The 24,657-nt window shown below is 47.5% G+C and overlaps 1 protein-coding gene across 1 annotated transcript in view; it reads right to left on the bottom strand.

Moving 5' to 3' along the window:
• Positions 1-24,657, bottom strand: part of LOC121546620 (LIM and calponin homology domains-containing protein 1-like) — a 66,564-nt gene that overhangs the window by 41,236 nt on the left and 671 nt on the right. The window lies entirely within an intron of this gene.

Below are 24,657 nucleotides of genomic sequence, written 5' to 3'. Positions count from 1 at the left end.
GAATACAGAGTGGGCATGTTGTGGTGTGTATCAGGTGTAGTGGTTGTGGTGTGTATCAGGTATATGCATGTTGTGGTGTGTATCAGGTGTAGTGGTTGTGGTGTGTATCAGGTATGGGCATGTTGTAGTGTGTATCATGTGTGTGCATGTTGTGGTGTGTATCAGGTGTAGTGATTGTGGTGTGTATCAGGTGTGGGCATGTTGTGGTGTGTATCAGGTGTAGTGGTTGTGGTGTGTATCAGGTGTAGGCATGTGGTGGTGTGTATCAGGTGTAGTGATTTTGGTGTGTATCAGCTGTAGTGGTTGTGGTGTGTATAAGCTGTAGTGGTTGTGGTGTGTATCAGGTGTGGGCATGTTGTGGTGTGTATCAGGTGTGGGCATGTTGTGGTGTGTGTCAGGTGTGGATATCTTGTGGTATGTATCTGGTGTAGACATGTTGTGGTGTTTATCAGGTGTAAGCATGTTGTGGTGTGTATCAGGTGCGGGCATGTTGTGGTGTGTATCAGGTGGGTATGTTGTGGTGTGTATCAGGTGTGGGCATGTTGTGGTGTGTATCAGGTGTAGTGGTTGTGGTGTGTATCAGGTGTAGTGGTTGTGGTGTATCAAGTGTAGTGGTTGTGGTGTGTATCAGGTGTGGACATCTGTGGTATGTATCAGGTGTGGGCATGTTGTGGTGTGTATCATGGGTGGGTATGTTGTGGTGTGTATCAGGTGTAGGCATGTTGTGGTGTGTGTCAGGTGTAAACATATTGTGCTATGTATCAGGTATAGACATGTTGTGGTGTGTATCAGGTGTGGGCATGTTGTGGTGTGTATCAGGTGTAGTGTGTTGTGGTGTGTATCAAGTGTAGTGGTTGTGGTGTGTATCAGGTGTGGACATGTGTGGTGTGTATCAGCTGTGGGCATGTTGTGGTGTGTATCAGGTGTAGAGGTTGTGGTGTGTATCAGGTGTAGTCATGTTGTGGTGTGTATCAGGTGTGGGTATGTTGTGGTGTGTATCAGGTGTAGTGGTTTTGGTGTGTATCAGGTGTAGTGGTTGTGGTGTGTAGCAGGTGTGGGCATGTTCTGGTGTGTATCAGGTGTAGTGCTTGTGGTGTGTATCAGGTGTGGGCATGTTGTTGTGTGTATCAGGTGTAGTGGTTGTGGTGTGTATCAGGTGTGGGCATGTTGTAGTGTGTATCATGTGGGGGTATGTTGTGGTGTGTATCAGGTGTAGTGGTTGTGGTGTATCAAGTGTAGTGGTTGTGGTGTGTATCAGGTGTGGACATCTGTGGTGTGTATCAGGTGTGGACATCTGTGGTATGTATCAGGTGTGGGCATGTTGTGGTGTGTATCAGGTGTGGGTATGTTGTGGTGTGTATCAGGTGTAGTGGTTGTGGTGTATCAAGTGTAGTGGTTGTGGTGTGTATCAGGTGTGGACATCTGTGGTATGTATCAGGTGTGGGCATGTTGTGGTGTGTATCATGGGTGGGTATGTTGTGGTGTGTATCAGGTGTAGACATGTTGTGGTGTGTATCAGGTGTAAGCATGTTGTGGTGTGTATCAGGTGTGGGTATGTTGTGGTGTGTATTAGGTGTAGTGAATGTGGTGTGTATCAGCTGTAGTGCTTGTGGTGTGTATCAGCTGTAGTGGTTGTGGTGTGTATCAGGGGTGGGCATGTTGTGGTGTGTATCATGGTTGGGTATGTTGTGGTGTGTATCAGGTGTAGACATGTTGTGGTGTGTATCAGGTGTAAGCATGTTGTGGTGTGTATCAGGTGTGGGCATGTTGTGGTGTGTATCAGGTGTAGTGGTTGTGGTGTGTATCAGCTGTAGTGGTTGTGGTGTGTATTAGCTGTAGTGGTTGTGGTGTGTATCAGGTGTGGGCATGTTGTGGTGTGTATCAGGTGTGGGCATGTTGTGGTGTGTATCAGGTGTGGACATCTTGTGGTATGTATCAGGTGTGGGCATGTTGTGGTGTGTGTCAGGTGTGGACATCTTGTGGTATGTATCTGGTGTAGACATGTTGTGGTGTGTATCAGGTGTAAGCATGTTGTGGTGTGTATCAGGTGTGGACATCTTGTGGTATGTATCTAGTGTAGACTAGTTGTGGTGTGTATCAGGTGTGGGTGTTGTGGTGTGTATCAGTTGTAGTGGTTGTGGTGTGTATCAGGGGTGGGCATGTTGTGGTGTGTATCAGGTGTGGGCATGTTGTGGTGTGTATCAGGTGTGGACATCTTGTGGTATGTATCTAGTGTAGACTAGTTGTGGTGTGTATCAGGTGTGGGTATGTTGTGGTGTGTATCAGGTGTAGTGGTTGTGGTGTGTATCAGCTGTAGTGGTTGTGGTGTGTATCAGGTGTGGGCATGTTGTGGTGTGTATCAGGTGTGGGCATGATGTGGTGTGTTTCAGGTGTGGGCATGTTGTGGTGTGTATCAGGTGTGGGCATGTTGTGGTATGTATCATGTGTACTGGTTGTGGTATGTATCAGGTGTGGGCATGTTGAGGTGTGTATAAGGTGTAGTGGTTGTGGTGTGTATCAGGTGTATGCATGTTGTGGTGTGTCTCAGGTGTAGGTGTTGTGGTTTGTATCAGGTGTGGGCATGTTGTGGTGTGTATCAGGTGTGGGCATGTTGTGGTGTGTATCAGGTGTAGGTGTTGTGGTTTGTATCAGGTATGGGCATGTTGTGGTGTGTATCAGGTGTGGGCATATTGTGGTGTGTATCATGTGTGGGCATGTTGTGGTGTGTATCAGGTGTAGTGGTTTGTGGTTTGTATTAGGTATGGGCATGTTGTGGTGTGTATCAGGTGTGGGCATGTTGTGGTGTGTATCATGTGTGGGCATGTTGTGGTGTGTATCAGGTGTGTCTTGTGGGTATCAGGTGTGGGCATGTTGTGGTATGTATCAGGTGTGGCCATGTTGTGGTGTGTATCAGCTGTGGGCAGGTTGTGGTGTGTATCAGGTGTAGTGGTTGTGGTGTGTATCAGGTGTAAGCATGTTGTGGTTTGTATCAGGTGTGGGTATGTTGTGGTGTGTATCAGGTGTAGTGATTGAGGTGTGTATCAGCTGTAGTGGTTGTGGTGTGTATCAGCTGTAGTGGTTGTGGTGTGTATCAGGGGTGGGCATGTTGTGGTGTGTATCATGGTTGGGTATGTTGTGGTGTGTATCAGGTGTAGACATGTTGTGGTGTGTATCAGGTGTAAGCATGTTGTGGTGTGTATCAGGTGTGGGTATGTTGTGGTGTGTATCAGGTGTAGTGATTGTGGTGTGTATCAGCTGTAGTGCTTGTGGTGTGTATCAGCTGTAGTGGTTGTGGTGTGTATCAGGGGTGGGCATGTTGTGGTGTGTAACAGGTGTGGGCATGTTGTGGTGTGTATCAGGTGTGGACATCTTGTGGTATATATCAGGTGTGGGTATGTTGTGGTGTGTGTCAGGTGTGGGCATCTTGTGGTATGTATCTGGTGTAGACATGTTGTGGTGTGTATCAGGTGTAAGCATGTTGTGGTGTGTATCAGGTGTGGGTATGTTGTGGTGTGTATCAGGTGTAGTGATTGTGGTGTGTATCAGCTGTAGTGCTTGTGGTGTGTATCAGCTGTAGTGGTTGTGGTGTGTATCAGGTGTGGGCATGTTGTGGTGTGTATCAGGTGTGGGCATGTTGTGGTGTGTATCAGGTGTGGACATCTTGTGGTATGTATCAGGTATAGACATGTTGTGGTGTGTATCAGGTGTGGGTATGTTGTGGTGTGTATCAGGTGTAGTGGTTGTGGTGTGTATCAGCTGTAGTGGTTGTGGTGTGTATCAGGTGTGGGCATGTTGTGGTGTGTATCAGGTGTGGGCATGTTGTGGTGTGTATCAGGTGTGGGCATGTTGTGGTGTGTATCAGGTGTGGGCATGTTGTGGTGTGTATCAGGTGTAGTGGTTGTGGTGTGTATCAGGTGTGGGCATGTTGTGGTGTGTATCAGGTGTAGTGGTTGTGGTGTGTATCAGGTGTGTGCATGTTGTGGTGTGTCTCAGGTGTAGGTGTTGTGGTTTGTATCAGGTATGGGCATGTTGTGGTGTGTATCAGGTGTGGGCATGTTGTGGTGTGTATCAGGTGTAGATGTTGTGGTTTGTATCAGGTATGGGCATGTTGTGGTGTGTATCAGGTGTGGGCATATTGTGGTGTGTATCATTTGTGGGCATGTTGTGGTGTGTATCAGGTGTAGTGGTTGTGGTGTGTATTAGCTGTAGTTGTTGTGGTGTGTATCAGGTGCGGGCATGTTGTGGTGTGTATCATGTGTGGGCATGTTGTGGTGTGTATCAGGTGTAGTGCTTGTGGTGTGTATCAGGTGTGGGCATGTTGTGGTGTGTATCAGGTGTGGACATCTTGTGGTATGTATCAGGTGTAGACATGTTGTGGTGTGTATCAGGTGTGGGCATGTTGTGGTGTGTGTCAGGTGTTGTGGTTGTGGTGTGTATCAGGTGTGGGCATGTTGTGGTGTGTGTCAGGTGTGGGTATGGTGTGGTGTGTATCAGGTGTAGTGGTTGTGGTGTGTATCAGCTTTAGTGGTTATGGTGTTTATCAGGTATGGGCATGTTGTGGTGTGTATCAGGTGTGGGCATTTTGTTGTGTTTATCAAGTGTAGTGGTTGTGGTGTGTATCAGGTGGAGGCATGTGGTGGTGTGTATCAGGTGTAGGCATGTGGTGGTGTGTATCAGCTGTGGGCATGTTGTGGTGTGTATCAGGTGTAGTGGTTGCTGTGTGTATCAGGTGTGGGCATGTTGTGGTGTGTATCAGCTGTGGGCATGTTGTGGTGTGTATCAGGTGTAGTGGTTGTGGTGTGTATCAGGTGTGGGCATGTTGTGGTGTGTATCAGGTGTGGGCATGTTGTGGTGTGTATCAGCTGTGGGCATGTTGTGGTGTGTATCAGGTGTAGTGGTTGTGGTGTGTATCAGGTGTAGGCATGTTGTGGTGTGTATCAGGTGTAGTGGTTGTGGTGTGTATCAGGTGTGGGCATGTTGTGGTGTGTATCAGGTGTGGGCATGTTGTGGTGTGTATCAGGTGTGGGCATGTTGTGGTGTGTATCAGGTGTAGTGGTTGCGGTGTGTATCAGGTGTGGGCATGTTGTGGTGTGTATCATGGGTTGGTATGTTGTGGTGTGTATCAGGTGTGGGCATGTTGTGGTGTGTATCAGCTGTAGTGGTTGTGGTGTGTATCAGGTATGGGCATGTTGTGGTGTGTATCAGGTGTGGGCATGTTGTTGTGTTTATCAGGTGTAGTGGTTGTGGTGTGTATCAGGTGTAGTGGTTGTGGTGTGTATCAGGTCTGCATGTTGTTGTGTGTATCAGGTGTGGGCATGTTGTGTGTGTGTATTAGGTGTAGTGGTTGTGGTGTGTATCAGGTGTGGGCATGTTGTGGTGTGTATCATTTGTGGGCATGTTGTGGTGTGTATCAGGTGTAGGGGTTGTGGTTTGTATCAGGTATGGGCATGTTGTGGTGTGTTTCAGGTGTGGGCATATTGTGGTGTATATCATGTGTGGGCATGTTGTGGTGTGTATCAGGTGTAGTGGTTGTGGTGTGTATCAGGTGTGGGCATGTTGTGGTGTGTATTAGGCATAGTGGTTGTGGTGTTTATCAGGTGTAGTGGTTGTGGTGTGTATCAGGTGTAGGGGTCGTGGTTTGTATCAGGTGTGGGCATGTTGTGGTGTGTATCAGGTGTGGGCATGTTGTGGTGTGTATCATGGGTGGGCATGTTGTGGTGTGTATCAGGTGTGGGCATGTTGTGGTGTGTATCAGCTTTAGTGGTTATGGTGTTTATCAGGTATGGGCATGTTGTGGTGTGTATCAGGTGTGGGCATTTTGTTGTGTTTATCAAGTGTAGTGGTTGTGGTGTGTATCAGGTGTAGTGGTTATGGTGTGTATCAGGTTTGGCATGTTGTTGTGTGTATCAGGTGTGGGCATGCTGTGGTGTGTATCAGGTGTGGGCATGTTGTGGTGTGTATCAGGTGTGGGCATGTTGTGGTGTGTATCAGGTGTGGGCATGTTGTGGTGTGTATCAGGTGTGGGCATATTGTGGTGTGTATCATTTGTGGGCATGTTGTGGTGTGTATCAGGTGTAGGGGTTGTGGTTTGTATTAGGTATGGGCATGTTGTGGTGTGTATCAGGTGTGGGCATATTGTGGTGTGTATCATGTGTGGGCATGTTGTGGTGTGTATCAGGTGTAGTGCTTGTGATGTGTATCAGGTGTGGGCATGTTGTGGTGTGTATCAGGTGTGGACATCTTGTAGTATGTATCAGGTGTAGACATGTTGTGGTGTGTATCAGGTGTGGGCATGTTGTGGTGTGTATCATGGGTGGGTATGTTGTGTTGTGTATCAGGTGTGTTCATGTTGTGGTGTGTGTCAGGTGTGGGTATGGTGTGGTGTGTATCAAGTGTAGTGGTTGTGGTGTGTATCAGCTGTCTTGGTTATGGTGTTTATCAGGTATGGGCATGTTGTGGTGTGTATAAGGTGTGGGCATGTTGTTGTGTTTATCAGGTGTAGTGGTTGTGGTGTGTATCAGGTGGGGCTGTGGTGGTGTGTATCAGCTGTGGGCATGTTGTGGTGTGTATCAGGTGTAGGGTTGCTGTGTGTATCAGGTATGGGCATGTTGTGGTGTGTATCAGCTGTGGGCATGTTGTGGTGTGTATCAGGTGTAGTGGTTGTGGTGTGTATCAGGTGTGGGCATGTTGTGGTGTGTATCAGGTGTGGGCATGTTGTGGTGTGTATCAGCTGTGGGCATGTTGTGGTGTGTATCAGGTGTAGTGGTTGCGGTGTGTATCAGGTGTAGGCATGTTGTGGTGTGTATCCGGTGTAGTGCTTGTTGTGTGTATCAGGTGTCGGCATGTTGTGGTGTGTATCAGGTGTGGACATGGTGTGGTGTGTATCAGCTGTGGGCATGTTGTGGTGTGTATCAGGTGTAGTGGTTGCGGTGTGTATCAGGTGTGGGCATGTTGTGGTGTGTGTCAGCTGTGGGCATGTTGTGGTGTGTATCAGGTGTAGTGGTTGCTGTGTGTATCAGGTGTGGGCATGTTGTGGTGTGTATCAGGTGTGGGCATGTTGTGGTGTGTATCAGGTGTGGGCATGTTGTGGTATGTATCATGTGTACTGGTTGTTGTATGTATCAGGTGTGGGCATGTTGTGGTGTGTATCAGGTGTGGGCATGTTGTGGTGTGTATCAGGTGTAGTGGTTGTGGTGTGTATCAGGTGTATGCATGTTGTGGTGTGTATCAGGTGTGGGCATGTTGTGGTGTGTATCAGGTGTAGTGGTTGTGCTGTGTATCAGGTGTGGGCATGTTGTAGTGTGTATCATGTGTGGGCATGTTGTGGAGTGTATCCGGTGTAGTGCTTGTGGTGTGTATCAGGTGTGGGCATGTTGTGGTGTGTATCAGGTGTGGACATCTTGTGGTATGTATCAGGTGTAGACATGTTGTGGTGTGTATCAGGTGTGGGCATGTTGTGGTATGTATCAGGTGTACTGGTTGTTGTATGTATCAGGTGTGGGCATGTTGTGGTGTGTATCAGGTGTGGGCATGTTGTGGTATGTATCAGGTGTAGTGGTTGTGGTGTGTATCAGGTGTGGGCATGTTGTAGTGTGTATCATGTGTGGGCATGTTGTGGTGTGTATCAGGTGTAGTGCTTGTGGTGTATATCAGGTGTGGGCATGTTGTGGTGTGTATCAGGTGTGGACATCTTGTGGTATGTATCAGGTGTGGACATGTTGTGGTGTGTATCAGCTGTGGGCATGTTGTGGTGTGTATCAGGTGTAGTGGTTGTGGTGTGTATCAGGTGTGGGCATGTTGTGGTGTGTATCAGGTGTGGGCATGTTGTGGTGTGTATCAGGTGTGGGCATGTTGTGGTGTGTATCAGGTGTGGGCATGTTGTGGTGTGTATCACGTGTGGGCATGTTGTAGTGTGTATCAGTTGTGGGTATGTTGTGGTGTGTATCAGGTGTAGTGGTTGTGGTGTGTATTAGGTGTAGTGGTTGTGGTGTGTATCAGGTGTGGGCATGTTGTGGTTTGTATCAGGTGTGGGCATGTTGTAGTGTGTATCAGGTGTGGGTATGGTGTGGTGTGTATCAGGTGTTGTGGTTGTGGTGTGTATCAACTGTAGTGGTTATGGTGTTTATCAGATATGGGAATGTTGTGGTGTGTATCAGGTGTGGGCATGTTGTGTTGTGTATCAGGTGTGGGCATGTTGTGGTGTGTATCAGGTGTGGGCATGTTGTGGTGTATATCAGGTGTGGACATCTGTGGTATGTATCAGGTGTGGGCATGTTGTGGTGTGTATCATGGGTGGGTATGTTGTGGTGTGTATCAGGTGTGGGTATGTTGTGGTGTGTATCAGGTGTAGTGGTTGTGGTGTGTATCAGCTGTAGTTGTTATGGTGTGTATCAGGTTTGGACATGTTGTGGTGTATATCAGGTGTGGGCATGTTGTGGTGTGTATCAGGTGTGGACATGTTGTGGTATGTATCTGGTGTAGACATGTTGTGGTGTGTATCATGTGTGGGCATGTTGTGATGTGTATCAGGTGTACTGGTTGTGGTATGTATCAGGTGTGGGCATGTTGTGGTGTGTATCAGGTGTGGGCATGTTGTGGTGTGTATCATGGGTGGGTATGTTGTGGTGTGTATCAGGTGTGGGTATGTTGTGGTGTCTATCAGGTGTAGTGGTTGTGGTGTGTTTCAGCTATAGTGGTTGTGGTGTGTATCAGGTGTGGGCATGTTGTGGTGTTTATCAAGTATAGTGGTTTTGGTGTGTATCAGGTGGGCTCTGTGGTTGTATCAGGTGTGGGCATGTTGTGGTGTGTATCTGGGTGGGGTATGTTGTGTGTGTATCAGGTGTGGGTATGTTGTGGTGTGTATCAGGTGTAGTGGTTGTGGTGTGTTTCAGCTATAGTGGTTGTGGTGTGTATCAGGTGTGGGCATGTTGTGGTGTGTCTCAGGTGTGGGCATGTTGTGGTGTGTATCAGCTGTGGGCAGGTTGAGGTGTGTATCAGGTGTTGTGGTTGTGGTGTGTATCAGGTGTGGGCATGTTGTGGTGTGTATCAGGTGTACTGGTTGTGGTATGTATCAGGTGTGGGCATGTTGTGGTGTTTATCAAGTATAGTGGTTTTGGTGTGTATCAGGTGTGGACATCTGTGGTATGTATCAGGTGTGGGCATGTTGTGGTGTGTATCATGGGTGGGTATGTTGTGGTGTGTATCAGGTGTGGGTATGTTGTGGTGTGTATCAGGTGTAGTGGTTGTGGTGTGTTTCAGCTATAGTGGTTGTGGTGTGTATCAGGTGTGGGCATGTTGTGGTGTGTCTCAAGTGTGGGCATGTTGTGGTGTGTATCAGCTGTGGGCAGGTTGTGGTGTGTATCAGGTGTAGTGGTTGTGGTGTGTATCAGCTGTGGGCATGTTGTGGTGTGTATCAGGAGTAGTGGTTATGGTGTGTATCATGTGTGGACATGTTGTGGTGTGTATCATGTGTGTGCATGTTGTGGAGTGTATCAGGTGTAGTGCTTGTGGTGTGTATCAGGTGAGGGCATGTTGTGGTGTGTATCAGGTGTAGTGGTTGTGGTGTGTATCAGGTGTAGGCATGTTGTGGTGTGTATCATGGGTGGGTATGTTGTGGTGTGTATCAGGTGTGGGCATGTTGTGGTGTGTATCAGGTGTAGTGGTTGTGGTGTGTATCAGTTGTGGGCATGTTGTGGTGTGTATCAGCTGTGGGCATGTTATGGTGTGTATCAGGTGTAGTGGTTGTCATTTGTATCAGGTGTAGGCATGTTGTGTATCATGGGTGGGTATGTTGTGGTGTGTATTAGGTGTGGGCATGTTGTGGTGTGTATCATGTGTGGGCATGTTGTGGAGTGTATCAGGTGTAGTGCTTGTGGTGTGTATCAGGTGAGGGCATGTTGTGGTGTGTATCAGGTGTAGTGGTTGTGGTGTGTATCAGGTGTATGCATGTTGTGGTGTGTATCATGGGTGGGTATGTTGTGGTGTGTATCAGGTGTGGGCATGTTGTGGTGTGTATCAGGTGTGGGCATGTTGTGGTGTGTATCAGGTGTAGTGGTTGTGGTGTGTATCAGGTGTGGGCATGTTGTGGTGTGTATCAGGTGTGGGCATGTTGTGGTGTGTATCAGCTGTGGGCATGTTGTTGTGTGTATCAGGTGTAGTGGTTGCAGTTTGTATCAGGTGTGGGCATGTTGTGGTGTGTATCAAGTGTAGTGGTTGTGGTGTGTATCAGGTGTGGACATCTTGTGGTATGTATTAGGTGTAGCCATGTTGTGGTGTGTATCAGGTGTGGGCATGTTGTGGTGTGTATCAGCTGTGGGCATGTTGTTGTGTGTATCAGGTGTAGTGGTTGCAGTTTGTATCAGGTGTTGGCATGTTGTGGTGTGTATCAAGTGTAGTGGTTGTGGTGTGTATCAGGTGTGGGCATGTTGTGGTGTGTATCAGCTGTGGGCATGTTGTTGTGTGTATCAGGTGTAGTGATTGCGGTGTGTATCAGGTTTGGACATGTTGTGGTGTGTATCATGGGTGGGTATATTGTGGTGTGTATCAGGTGTGGGTATGTTGTGGTGTGTATCTGGTGTAGTGGTTGTGGTGTGTATCAGCTGTAGTGGTTATGGTGTGTATCAGGTTTGGACATGTTGTGGTGTATATCATGTGTGGGCATATTGTGGTGTGTATCATTTGTGGACATGTTGTGGTATGTATCTGGTGTAGACATGTTGTGGTGTGTATCAGGTGTAAGCATGTTGTGGTTTGAATCAGGTGTGGGTATGTTGTGGTGTGTATCAGGTGTAGTGATTGAGGTGTGTATCAGTTGTAGTGGTTGTGGTGTGTATCAGCTGTAGTGGTTGTGATGTGTATCAGGTGTGGACATGTTGTGGTGTGTATCAGGTGCGGGCATGTTGTGGTGTGTATCAGCTGTGGGCATGTTGTGGTGTGTATCAGGTATAGTGGTTGTGGTGTGTATTAGGTGTGGGCATGTTGTGGTATGTATCAGGTGTACTGGTTGTGGTATGTATCAGGTGTGGGCATGTGGTCCTCTGTAGCTCAGCTGGTAGAGCCCCGCTTTGCGTCAAGGTAGTGGGTTCGATCCCGGGACCACCCGTCAAAAAATTATGCCCTGACTGTAAGTCGCTTTGGATCGTCTGCTATATTTTATTGGTGTGGGCATGTTGTGGTGTGTATCAGGTGTAGTGGTTGTGGTGTGTATCAGGTGTGGGCATGTTGTGGTGTGTATCAGGTGTAGTGGTTGTGGTGTGTATCAGGTGTGGGCATGTTGTGGTGTGTATTAGGTGTAGTGCTTGTGGTATGTATCAGGTGTGGGCATGTTGTGGTGTGTATCAGGTGTGGACATCTTGTGGTGTGTATCAGGTGTAGACATGTTGTGGAATGTATCAGGTGTACTGGTTGTTGTATGTATCAGGTGTGGGCATGTTCTGGTGTGTATCAGGTGTGGGCATGTTGTGGTATGTATCAGGTGTAGTGGTTGTGGTGTGTATCAGGTATGGGCATGTTGTAGTGTGTATCATGTGTGGGCATGTTGTGGAGTGTATCCGGTGTAGTTCTTGTGGTGTATATCAGGTGTGGGCATGTTGTGGTGTGGACATCTTGTGGTGTGTATCAGCTGTGGGCATGTTGTGGTGTGTATCAGGTGTGGGCATGTTGTGGCGTGTATCATGGGTGGGTATGTTGTGGTGTGTATCAGGTGTGGGCATCTTGTGGTGTGTGTCAGGTGTGGGTATGGTGTGGTGTGTATCAGGTGTAGTGGTTGTGGTGTGTATCAGCTGTAGTGTTTATGGTGTTTATCAGGTATGGGCATGTTGTGGTGTGTATCAGGTGTGGTATGTTGTTGTGTTTTTCAGGTGTGGACATGTTGTGGTGTGTATCAGGTGTGGGCATGTTGTTGTGTGTATTAGGTTTGGGCATGTTGTGGTGTTTATCAGGTGTGGGCATGTTGTGGTATGTATCAGGTGTACTGGTTGTGGTATGTATCAGGTGTGGGCATGTTGTGGTGTGTATCAGGTGTATGTTGTGGTGTGTATCGCTGTAGTGGTTGTGCTGTGTATCAGGTGTGCATGTTGTGGTGTGTATCAGGTGTGGGCATGTTGTGGTGTGTATCAGGTGTGGGCATGTTGTTGTGTGTATCAGGTGTAGTGGTTGTGGTGTGTATCAGCTGTAGTGGTTGTGGTGTGTATCAGGTCTGGCATGTTGTTGTGTGTATCAGGTGTGGGCATGTTGAGGTGTGTATCAGGTGTGGGCATGTTGTGGTATGTATCAGGTGTACTGGTTGTGGTATGTATCAGGTGTGAGCATGTTGTGTTGTGTATCAGGTGTTGTGGTTGTGGTGTTTATCAGGTGTAGTGGTTGTGGTGTGTATCAGGTGTATTCATGTTGTGGTGTGTATCAGGTGTAGTGGTTGTGGTGTGTATCAGCTGTAGTGGTTGTGGTGTGTATCAGGTCTGGCATGTTGTTGTGTGTTATCAGGTGTGGGCATGTTGAGGTGTGTATCAGGTGTGGGCATGTTGTGTTGTATATTGGTGTAGTGGTTGTGGTGTGTATCATGTGTGGGCATGTTGTGGAGTGTATCCGGTGTAGTTATTGTGGTGTTATCAGGTGTGGGCATGTTGTGGTGTGGACATCTTGTGGTGTGTATCAGCTGTGGGCATGTTGTGGTGTGTATCGGTGTGGGCATGTTGTGGCGTGTATCATGGGTGGGTATGTTGTGGTGTGTATCGGTGTGGGCATCTTGTGGTGTGTGTCAGGTGTGGGTATGGTGTGGTGTGTATCAGGTGTAGTGGTTGTGGTGTGTATCAGCTGTAGTGTTTATGGTGTTTATCAGGTATGGGCATGTTGTGGTGTGTATCAGGTGTGGTATGTTGTTGTGTTTTTCAGGTGTGGACATGTTGTGGTGTGTATCAGGTGTGGGCATGTTGTTGTGTGTATTAGGTTTGGGCATGTTGTGGTGTTTATCAGGTGTGGGCATGTTGTGGTATGTATCAGGTGTACTGGTTGTGGTATGTATCAGGTGTGGGCATGTTGTGGTGTGTATCAGGTGTAGTGGTTGTGGTGTGTATCAGCTGTAGTGGTTGTGCTGTGTATCAGGTGTGCATGTTGTGGTGTGTATCAGGTGTGGGCATGTTGTGGTGTGTATCAGGTGTGGGCATGTTATTGTGTGTATCAGGTGTGGGCATGTTGTGGTGTGTATCAGGTGTGGGCATGTTGTGGTATGTATCAGGTGTACTGGTTGTGGTATGTATCAGGTGTGAGCATGTTGTGTTGTGTATCAGGTGTTGTGGTTGTGGTGTTTATCAGGTGTAGTGGTTGTGGTGTGTATCAGGTGTATTCATGTTGTGGTGTGTATCAGGTGTAGTGGTTGTGGTGTGTATCAGCTGTAGTGGTTGTGGTGTGTATCAGGTCTGGCATGTTGTTGTGTGTATCAGGTGTGGGCATGTTGAGGTGTGTATCAGGTGTGGGCATGTTGTGGTATGTATCAGGTGTACTGGTTGTGGTATGTATCAGGTGTGAGCATGTTGTGTTGTGTATCAGGTGTTGTGGTTGTGGTGTTTATCAGGTGTAGTGGTTGTGGTGTGTATCAGGTGTATTCATGTTGTGGTGTGTATCAGGTGTAGTGGTTGTGGTGTGTATCAGCTGTAGTGGTTGTGGTGTGTATCAGGTCTGGCATGTTGTTGTGTGTATCAGGTGTGGGCATGTTGAGGTGTGTATCAGGTGTGGGCATGTTGTGTTGTATATTAGGTGTAGTGGTTGTGGTGTGTATCATGTGTGGGCATGTTGTGGAGTGTATCCGGTGTAGTTATTGTGGTGTATATCAGGTGTGGGCATGTTGTGGTGTGGACATCTTGTGGTGTGTATCAGCTGTGGGCATGTTGTGGTGTGTATCAGGTGTGGGCATGTTGTGGCGTGTATCATGGGTGGGTATGTTGTGGTGTGTATCAGGTGTGGGCATCTTGTGGTGTGTGTCAGGTGTGGGTATGGTGTGGTGTGTATCAGGTGTAGTGGTTGTGGTGTGTATCAGCTGTAGTGTTTATGGTGTTTATCAGGTATGGGCATGTTGTGGTGTGTATCAGGTGTGGTATGTTGTTGTGTTTTTCAGGTGTGGACATGTTGTGGTGTGTATCAGGTGTGGGCATGTTGTTGTGTGTATTAGGTTTGGGCATGTTGTGGTGTTTATCAGGTGTGGGCATGTTGTGGTATGTATCAGGTGTACTGGTTGTGGTATGTATCAGGTGTGGGCATGTTGTGGTGTGTATCAGGTGTAGTGGTTGTGGTGTGTATCAGCTGTAGTGGTTGTGCTGTGTATCAGGTGTGCATGTTGTGGTGTGTATCAGGTGTGGGCATGTTGTGGTGTGTATCAGGTGTGGGCATGTTATTGTGTGTATCAGGTGTGGGCATGTTGTGGTGTGTATCAGGTGTGGGCATGTTGTGGTATGTATCAGGTGTACTGGTTGTGGTATGTATCAGGTGTGAGCATGTTGTGTTGTGTATCAGGTGTTGTGGTTGTGGTGTTTATCAGGTGTAGTGGTTGTGGTGTGTATCAGGTGTATTCATGTTGTGGTGTGTATCAGGTGTAGTGGTTGTGGTGTGTATCAGTGTAGTGGTTGTGGTGTGTATCGGTCTGGCATGTTGTTGTGTTATCGGTGTGGGCATGTTGAGGTGTGTATCAGGTGTGGGCATGTTGTGTTGTATATTAGGTGTAGTGGTTGTGGTGTGTATCGGTGTGGGCATGTTGTGGTGTGTATCAGGTGTTGGGGGTCGTGGTTTGTATCGGTATGGGCATGTTGTGGTGTGTATCAGGTGTGGGAATATTGTGGTGTGTATCATTTGTGGGCATGTTGTGGTGTGTATCAGGTGTAGGGATTGTGGTTTGTATTAGGTATGGGCATGTTGAGGTGTGTTTCAGGTGTGGGCATATTGTGGTGTGTATCATGTGTGGGCATGTTGTGGTGTGTATCAGGTGTAGTGGTTGTGGTGTGTATCAGGTGTGGGCATGTTGTGGTGTGTATTAGGCATAGTGGTTGTGGTGTTTATCAGGTGTAGTGGTTGTGGTGTGTATTAGGTGTAGGAGTCGTGGTTTGTATCAGGTATGGGCATGTTGTGGTGTGTATCAGATATGGGCATGTTGTGGTGTGTATCATGTGTGGGCATGTTGTGGTGTGTATTAGGCACAGTGGTTGTGGAGTGTATTAGGTGTAGTGGTTGTGGTGTGTATCAGGTGTGGGCATGTTGTGGTGTGTATCGTTGTAGGCATGTTTTGTGTGTATCTGTAGTGGTTGTGGTGTGTATCAGGTGTGGGCATGTTGTAGTGTGTATCAGGTGTGGGCATGTTGTGGTGTGTATCAGGTGTGGGTATGTTGTGGTGTGTATCAGGTGTTGTGGTTGTGGTGTGTATCAGCTGTAGTGGTTGTGGTGTGTATCAGGTGTGGGCATGTTGTGGTGTGTATCAGGTGTGGGCATGTTGTGGTGTGTATCAGGTGTGGGCATGTTGTGGTGTGTATCAGGTGTGGGCATGTTGTGGTGTGTATCAGGTGTGGGCATGTTGTCGTATGTATCAGGTGTACTGGTTGTGGTATGTATAGGTGTGGGCATGTTTTGGTGTGTATCAGGTGTGGTGGTTGTGGTGTGTATCAGCTGTTGAAAGTTGTGGTGTGTATCAGGTGTAGTGGTTGCGGTGTGTATCAGGTGTAGGCAAGTTGTGGTGTGTATCCGGTGTAGTGCTTGTTGTGTGTATCAGGTGTGGGCATGTTGTGGTGTGTATCAGGTGTGGACATCTTGTGGTATGTATCAGGTGTAGACATGGTGTGGTGTGTATCAGCTGTGGGCATGTTGTGGTGTGTATTAGGTGTAGTGGTTGCGGTGTGTATCAGGTGTGGGCATGTTGTGGTGTGTGTCAGGTGTGGGTATGGTGTGGTGTGTATCAGGTGTAGTGGTTGTGGTGTGTATCAGCTGGAGTGGTTATGGTGTTTATCAGGTATGGGCATGTTGTGGTGTGTATAAGGTGTGGGCATGTTGTTGTGTTTATCAGGTGTAGTGGTTGTGGTGTGTATCAGGTGGAGGCATGTGGTGGTGTGTATCAGCTGTGGGCATGTTGTGGTGTGTATCAGGTGTAGTTGTTGCTGTGTGTATCAGGTATGGGCATGTTGTGGTGTGTATCAGCCGAGGGCATGTTGTGGTGTGTATCAGATGTAGTGGTTGCTGTTTGTATCAGGTGTGGGCATGTTGTGGTGTGTATCAGGTGTGGGCATGTAGTGGTTTGTATCAGCTCTGGGCATGTTGTGGTGTGTATCAGGTGTAGTGGTTGCAGTGTGTATCATGTGTGTGCATGTTGTGGTGTTTCCGGTGTAGTGCTTGAGATGTGTATCATGTGTGGGCATGTTGTGGTGTGTATCTGCTGTGGGCATGTTGTGGTGTGTATCAGATGTAGTGGTTGCGGTGTGTATCAGGTGTGGGCATGTTGTGGTGTGTATCATGGGTGGGTATGTTGTGTATCAGGTGTGGGCATGGTGTGGTGTGTATCAGGTGTAGTGGTTGTGGTGTGTATCAGCTGTAGTGGTTATGGTGTTTATCACGTATGGGCATGTTGTGGTGTGTATCAGGTGTGGGCATGTTGTTGTGTTTATCAGGTGTAGTGGTTGCTGTGTGTATCAGGTGTGGGCATGTTGTGGTGTTTATCAGCTGTGGGCATGTTGTGGTGTGTATCAGGTGTAGTGGTTGCGGTGTGTATCAGAGTGGGCATGTTGTGGTGTGTATCGGTGTGGGCATGTTGTGGTGTGTATCAGCTGTGGGCATGTTGTGGGGTGTATCAGGTGTAGTGGGTGCAGTGTGTATCAGGTGTAAGCATGTTGTGGTGTGTATCCGATGTAGTGCTTGTGGTGTGTATCAGGTGTGGGCATGTTGTGGTGTGTATCAGGTGTGGACATCTTGTGGTATGTATCAGGTGTAGACATGGTGTGGTGTGTATCAGCTGTGGGCATGTTGTGGTGTGTATTAGGTGTAGTGGTTGCGGTGTGTATCAGGTGTGGGCATGTTGTGGTGTGTATCATGGGTGGGCATGTTGTGGTGTGTATCAGGTGTGGGCATGTTGTGGTGTGTATCAGGTGTGGGCATGTTGTGGTGTGTATCATGGGTGGGCATGTTGTGGTGTGTATCAGGTGTGGGCATGTTGTGGTGTGTATCGCTGTAGTGTTATGGTGTTTATCAGTATGGGCATGTTGTGGTGTGTATCAGGTGTGGGCATATTGTTGTGTTTATCAGGTGTAGTGGTTGTGGTGTGTATCTGTAGTGGTTGTGGTGTGTATCAGGTTTGGCATGTTGTTGTGTGTATTAGGTGTGGGCATGGTGTGGTGTGTATCGGTATGGGCATGTTGTGGTGTGTATCGGTGTAGGTGTTGTGGTTTGTATCGTATGAGAATGTTGTGTGTGTATCAGGTGTGGGCATATTGTGGTGTGTATCATTTGTGGGCATGTTGTGGTGTGTATCAGGTGTAGGGGTTGTGGTTTGTATTAGGTATGGGCATGTTGTGGTGTGTATCAGGTGTGAGCATATTGTGGTGTGTATCATGTGTGGGCATGTTGTGGTGTGTATCAGGTGTAGTGCTTGTGATGTGTATCAGGTGTGGGCATGTTGTGGTGTGTATCAGGTGTGGACATCTTGTAGTACAGTGGGGCAAAAAAGTATTTAGTCAGCCACCAATTGTGCAAGTTCTCCCACTTAAAAAGATGAGAGAGGCCTGTAATTTTCATCATAGGTACACGTCAACTATGAAAGACAAAATGAGAAAAAAAATTCAAGAAAATCATATTATAGGATTTTTAATGAATTTATTTGCAAATTATGGTGGAAAATAAGTATTTGGTCAATAACAAAAGTTTTGTCAATACTTTGTTATATACCCTTTGTTGGCAATGACACAGGTCAAACGTTTTCTGTAAGTCTTCACAAGGTTTTCACACACTGTTGCTGGTATTTTGGCCCATTCCTCCATGCAGATCTCCTCTAGAGCAGTGATGTTTTGGGGCTGTCGCTGGGCAACACGGACTTTCAACTCCCTCCAAAGATTTTCTATGGGGTTGAGATCTGGAGACTGGCTAGGCCACTCCAGGACCTTGAAATGCTTCTTCCAAGCCACTCCTTCGTTGCCCGGGTGGTGTGTTTGGGATCATTGTCATGCTGAAAGACCCAGCCACGTTTCATCTTCATGCCCTTGCTGATGGAAGGGTTTTCACTCAAAATCTCCGATACATGGCCCCATTCATTCTTTCCTTTACCGGATCAGTCGTCCTGATCCTTTGCAGAAAAAACAGCCCCAAAGCATGATGTTTCCACCCCCATGCTTCACAGTAGGTATGGTGTTCTTTGGATGCAACTCAGCATTCTTTGTCCTCCAAACCGACCGGTTGAGTTTTTACCAAAAAAGTTATATTTTGGTTTCATCTGACCATATGACATTCTCCCAATCCTCTTCTGGATCATCCAAATGCACTCTAGCAAACTTCAGACGGGCCTGGACATGTACTGACTTAAGCAGGGGGACACGTCTTGCACTGCAGGATTTGAGTCCCTGGCGGCGTGGTGTGTTACTGATGGTAGGCTTTGTTACTTTGGTCCCAGCTCTCTGCGGGTCATTCACTAGGTCCCCCCCGTGTGGTTCTGGGATTTTTGCTCACCCGTTCTTGTGATCAATTTGACCCCACGGGGTGAGATCTTGCGTGGAGCCCCAGATCGAGGGAGATTATCAGTGGTCTTGTATGTCTTCCATTTCCTAATAATTGCTCCCACAGTTGATTTCTTCAAACCAAGCTGCTTACCTATTGCAGATTCAGTCTTCCCAGCCTGGTGCAGGTCTACAATTTTGTTTCTGGTATCCTTTGACAGCTCTTTGGTCTTGGCCATAGTGGAGTTTAGAGTGTGACTGTTTGAGGTTGTGGACAGGTGTCTTTTATACTGATAACAAGTTCAAACAAGTGCCATTAATACGGTAACGAGTTGAGGACAGAGGACCTCTTAAAGAAGAAGTTACAGGTCTGTGAGGCCAGAAATCTTGCTTGTTTGTAGGTGACCAAATACTTATTTTCCACCATAATTTGCAAATAAATTCATTAAAAATCCTACAATGTGATTTTCTGGATTTTTTTTCCTCAATTTGTCTGTCATAGTTGACGTGTACCTATGATGAAAATTACAGGCCTCTCTCATCTTTTTAAGTGGGAGAACTTGCACAATTGGTTTCTGACTAAATACTTTTTTTCCCCACTGTATGTATCAGGTGTAGACATGTTGTGGTGTGTATCAGCTGTGGGCATGTTGTGGTGTGTATCAGGTGTAGTGGTTGCGGTGTGTATCTGGTGTGGGCATGTTGTGGTGTGTATCATGGGTGGGTATGTTGTGTTGTGTATCAGGTGTGGGCATGTTGAGGTGTGTGTCAGGTGTGGGTATGGTGTGGTGTGTATCAGGTGTAGTGGTTGTGGTGTGTATCAGCTGTCTTGGTTATGGTGTTTATCAGGTATGGGCATGTTGTGGTGTGTATAAGGTGTGGGCATGTTGTTGTGTTTATCAGGTGTAGTGGTTGTGGTGTGTATCAGGTGGAGGCATGTGGTGGTGTGTATCAGCTGTGGAAATGTTGTGGTGTGTATCCGGTGTAGTGCTTGTTGTGTGTATCAGGTGTGGGCATGTTGTGGTGTGTATCAGGTGTGGACATGGTGTGGTGTGTATCAGCTGTGGGCATGTTGTGGTGTGTATTAAGTGTAGTGGTTGCGGTGTGTATCAGGTGTGGGCATGTTGTGATGTGTATCATGGGTGGGCATGTTGTGGTGTGTATCAGGTGTGGGCATGTTGTGGTGTGTATCAGCTGTAGTGGTTATGGTGTGTATCAGGTATGGGCATGTTGTGGTGTGTATCAGGTGTGGGCATGTTGTTGTGTTTATCAGGTGTAGTGGTTGTGGTGTGTATCAGGTGTAGTGGTTGTGGTGTGTATCAGATCTGGCATGTTGTTGTGTGTATCAGGTGTGGGCATGTTGTGTTGTATATTAGGTGTAGTGGTTGTGGTGTGTATCAGGTGTAGGCATGTTGTGGTGTGTATCATTTGTGGGCATGTTGTGGTGTGTATCAGGTGTAGGGATTGTGGTTTGTATTAGGTATGGGCATGTTGTGGTGTGTTTCAGGTGTGGGCATATTGTGGTGTATATCATGTGTGGGAATGTTGTGGTGTGTATCAGGTGTAGTGGTTGTGGTGTGTATCAGGTGTGGGCATGTTGTGGTGTGTATTAGGCATAGTGGTTGTGGTGTTTATCAGGTGTAGTGGTTGTGGTGTGTATCAGGTGTAGGGGTCGTGGTTTGTATCAGGTATGGGCATGTTGTGTTGTGTATCAGGTATGGGCATGTTGTGGTGTGTATCATGGGTGGGCATGTTGTGGTGTGTATCAGGTGTGGGCATGTTGTGGTGTGTATCAGCTGTAGTGGTTATGGTGTTTATCAGGTATGGGCATGTTGTGGTGTGTATCAGGTCTGGGCATGTTGTTGTGTTTATCAGGTGTAGTGGTTGTGGTGTGTATCAGGTGTAGTGGTTGTGGTGTGTATCAGGTTTGGCATGTTGTTGTGTGTATCAGGTGTGGGCATGGTGTGGTGTGTATCAGGTGTAGGTGTTGTGGTTTGTATCAGGTATGGGCATGTTGTGGTGTGTATCAGGTGTGGGCATATTGTGGTGTGTATCATTTGTGGGCATGTTGTGGTGTGTATCAGGTGTAGGGGTTGTGGTTTGTATTAGGTATGGGCATGTTGTGGTGTGTATCAGGTGTGGGCATATTGTGGTGTGTATCATGTGTGGGCATGTTGTGGTGTGTATCAGGTGTAGTGCTTGTGATGTGTATCAGGTGTGGGCATGTTGTGGTGTGTATCAGGTGTGGACATCTTGTAGTATGTATCAGGTGTAGACATGTTGTGGTGTGTATCAGCTGTGGGCATGTTGTGGTGTGTATCATGGGTGGGTATGTTGTGTTGTGTATCAGGTGTGGGCATGTTGTGGTGTGTGTCAGGTGTGGGTATGGTGTGGTGTGTATCAGGTGTAGTGGTTGTGGTGTGTATCAGCTGTCTTGGTTATGGTGTTTATCAGGTATGGGCATGTTGTTGTGTTTATCAGGTGTAGTGGTTGTGGTGTGTATCAGGTGGAGGCATGTGGTGGTGTGTATCAGCTGTGGGCATGTTGTGGTGTGTATCAGGTGTAGTGGTTGCTGTGTGTATCAGGTATGGGCATGTTGTGGTGTGTATCAGCTGTGGGCATGTTGTGGTGTGTATCAGGTGTAGTGGTTGTGGTGTGTATCAGGTGTGGGCATGTTGTGGTGTGTATCAGGTGTGGGCATGTTGTGGTGTGTATCAGCTGTGGGCATGTTGTGGTGTGTATCAGGTGTAGTGGTTGCGGTGTGTATCAGGTGTAGGCATGTTGTGGTGTGTATCCGGTGTAGTGCTTGTTGTGTGTATCAGGTGTGGGCATGTTGTGGTGTGTATCAGGTGTGGACATGGTGTGGTGTGTATCAGCTGTGGGCATGTTGTGGTGTGTATTAGGTGTAGTGGTTGCGGTGTGTATCAGGTGTGGGCATGTTGTGATGTGTATCATGGGTGGGCATGTTGTGGTGTGTATCAGGTGTGGGCATGTTGTGGTGTGTATCAGCTGTAGTGGTTATGGTGTGTATCAGGTATGGGCATGTTGTGGTGTGTATCAGGTGTGGGCATGTTGTTGTGTTTATCAGGTGTAGTGGTTGTGGTGTGTATCAGGTGTAGTGGTTGTGGTGTGTATCAGATCTGGCATGTTGTTGTGTGTATCAGGTGTGGGCATGTTGTGTTGTATATTAGGTGTAGTGGTTGTGGTGTGTATCAGGTGTGGGCATGTTGTGGTGTGTATCATTTGTGGGCATGTTGTGGTGTGTATCAGGTGTAGGGATTGTGGTTTGTATTAGGTATGGGCATGTTGTGGTGTGTTTCAGGTGTGGGCATATTGTGGTGTATATCATGTGTGGGCATGTTGTGGTGTGTATCAGGTGTAGTGGTTGTGGTGTGTATCAGGTGTGGGCATGTTGTGGTGTGTATTAGGCATAGTGGTTGTGGTGTTTATCAGGTGTAGTGGTTGTGGTGTGTATCAGGTGTAGGGGTTGTGGTTTGTATCAGGTATGGGCATGTTGTGTTGTGTATCAGGTATGGGCATGTTGTGGTGTGTATCATGGGTGGGCATGTTGTGGTGTGTATCAGGTGTGGGCATGTTGTGGTGTGTATCAGCTGTAGTGGTTATGGTGTTTATCAGGTATGGGCATGTTGTGGTGTGTATCAGGTCTGGGCATGTTGTTGTGTTTATCAGGTGTAGTGGTTGTGGTGTGTATCAGGTGTAGTGGTTGAGGTGTGTATCAGGTTTGGCATGTTGTTGTGTGTATCAGGTGTGGGCATGGTGTGGTGTGTATCAGGTATGGGCATGTTGTGGTGTGTATCAGGTGTAGGTGTTGTGGTTTGTATCAGGTATGGGCATGTTGTGGTGTGTATCAGGTGTGGGCATATTGTGGTGTGTATCATTTGTGGGCATGTTGTGGTGTGTATCAGGTGTAGGGGTTGTGGTTTGTATTAGGTATGGGCATGTTGTGGTGTGTATCAGGTGTGGGCATATTGTGGTGTGTATCATGTGTGGGCATGTTGTGGTGTGTATCAGGTGTAGTGCTTGTGATGTGTATCAGGTGTGGGCATGTTGTGGTGTGTATCAGGTGTGGACATCTTGTAGTATGTATCAGGTGTAGACATGTTGTGGTGTGTATCAGGTGTGGGCATGTTGTGGTGTGTATCATGGGTGGGTATGTTGTGTTGTGTATCAGGTGTGGGCATGTTGTGGTGTGTGTCAGGTGTGGGTATGGTGTGGTGTGTATCAGGTGTAGTGGTTGTGGTGTGTATCAGCTGTCTTGGTTATGGTGTTTATCAGGTATGGGCATGTTGTGGTGTGTATAAGGTGTGGGCATGTTGTTGTGTTTATCAGGTGTAGTGGTTGTGGTGTGTATCAGGTGGAGGCATGTGGTGGTGTGTATCAGCTGTGGGCATGTTGTGGTGTGTATCAGGTGTAGTGGTTGCTGTGTGTATCAGGTATGGGCATGTTGTGGTGTGTATCAGCTGTGGGCATGTTGTGGTGTGTATCAGGTGTAGTGGTTGTGGTGTGTATCAGGTGTGGGCATGTTGTGGTGTGTATCAGGTGTGGGCATGTTGTGGTGTGTATCAGCTGTGGGCATGTTGTGGTGTGTATCAGGTGTAGTGGTTGCGGTGTGTATCAGGTGTAGGCATGTGGTGGTGTGTATCAGCTGTGGGCATGTTGTGGTGTGTATCAGGTGTAGTGGTTGCTGTGTGTATCAGGTATGGGCATGTTGTGGTGTGTATCAGCTGTGGGCATGTTGTGGTGTGTATCAGGTGTAGTGGTTGTGGTGTGTATCCGGTGTAGTGCTTGTTGTGTGTATCAGGTGTGGGCATGTTGTGGTGTGTATCAGGTGTGGACATGGTGTGGTGTGTATCAGCTCTGGGCATGTTGTGGTGTGTATTAGGTGTAGTGGTTGCGGTGTGTATCAGGTGTGGGCATGTTGTGATGTGTATCATGGGTGGGCATGTTGTGGTGTGTATCAGGTGTGGGCATGTTGTTGTGTGTATCAGCTGTAGTGGTTATGGTGTGTATCAGGTATGGGCATGTTGTGGTGTGTATCAGGTGTGGGCATGTTGTTGTGTTTATCAGGTGTAGTGGTTGTGGTGTGTATCAGGTGTAGTAGTTGTGGTGTGTATCAGGTCTGGCATGTTGTTGTGTGTATCAGGTGTAGGGGTCGTGGTTTGTATCAGGTATGGGCATGTTGTGGTGTGTATCAGGTGTGGGAATATTGTGGTGTGTATCATTTGTGGGCATGTATCAGGTGTAGGGATTGTGGTTTGTATTAGGTATGGGCATGTTGTGGTGTGTTTCAGGTGTGGGCATATTGTGGTGTGTATCATGTGTGGGCATGTTGTGGTGTGTATCAGGTGTAGTGGTTGTGGTGTGTATCAGGTGTGGGCATGTTGTGGTGTGTATTAGGCACAGTGGTTGTGGAGTGTATCAGGTGTAGTGGTTGTGATGTGTATCAGGTTTGGGCTTGTTGTGGTGTGTATCAGTTGTAGGCATGTTTTGGTGTGTATCAGGTGTAGTGGTTGTGGTGTGTATCAGGTGTGGGCATGTTGTAGTGTGTATCAGTTGTGGGCATGTTGTGGTGTTTATCAGGTGTGGGTATGTTGTGGTGTGTATCAGGTGTTGTGGTTGTGGTGTGTATCAGCTGTAGTGGTTGTGGTGTGTATCAGGTGTGGGCATGTTGTGGTGTGTATCAGGTGTGGGCATGTTGTGGTGTGTATCAGGTGTGGGCATGTTGTGGTGTGTATCAGGTGTGGGCATGTTGTGGTGTGTATCAGGTGTGGGCATGTTGTGGTATGTATCAGGTGTACTGGTTTTGGTATGTATAGGTGTGGGCATGTTGTGGTGTGTATCAGGTGTGGGCATGTTGTGGTATGTATCAGCTGTAGTGGTTATGGTGTTTATCAGGTATGGGCATGTTGTGGTGTGTATCAGGTGTGGGCATGTTGTTGTGTTTATCAGGTGTGGGCATGTTGTGGTGTGT

This window comes from Coregonus clupeaformis, unplaced genomic scaffold, assembly GCF_020615455.1.
Source record: "Coregonus clupeaformis isolate EN_2021a unplaced genomic scaffold, ASM2061545v1 scaf0061, whole genome shotgun sequence".
NCBI lineage: Eukaryota > Metazoa > Chordata > Actinopteri > Salmoniformes > Salmonidae > Coregonus > Coregonus clupeaformis.
The sequence above is the reverse complement of the archived record's forward strand: the minus strand, read 5'-3'. Positions and strand labels throughout refer to the sequence as shown.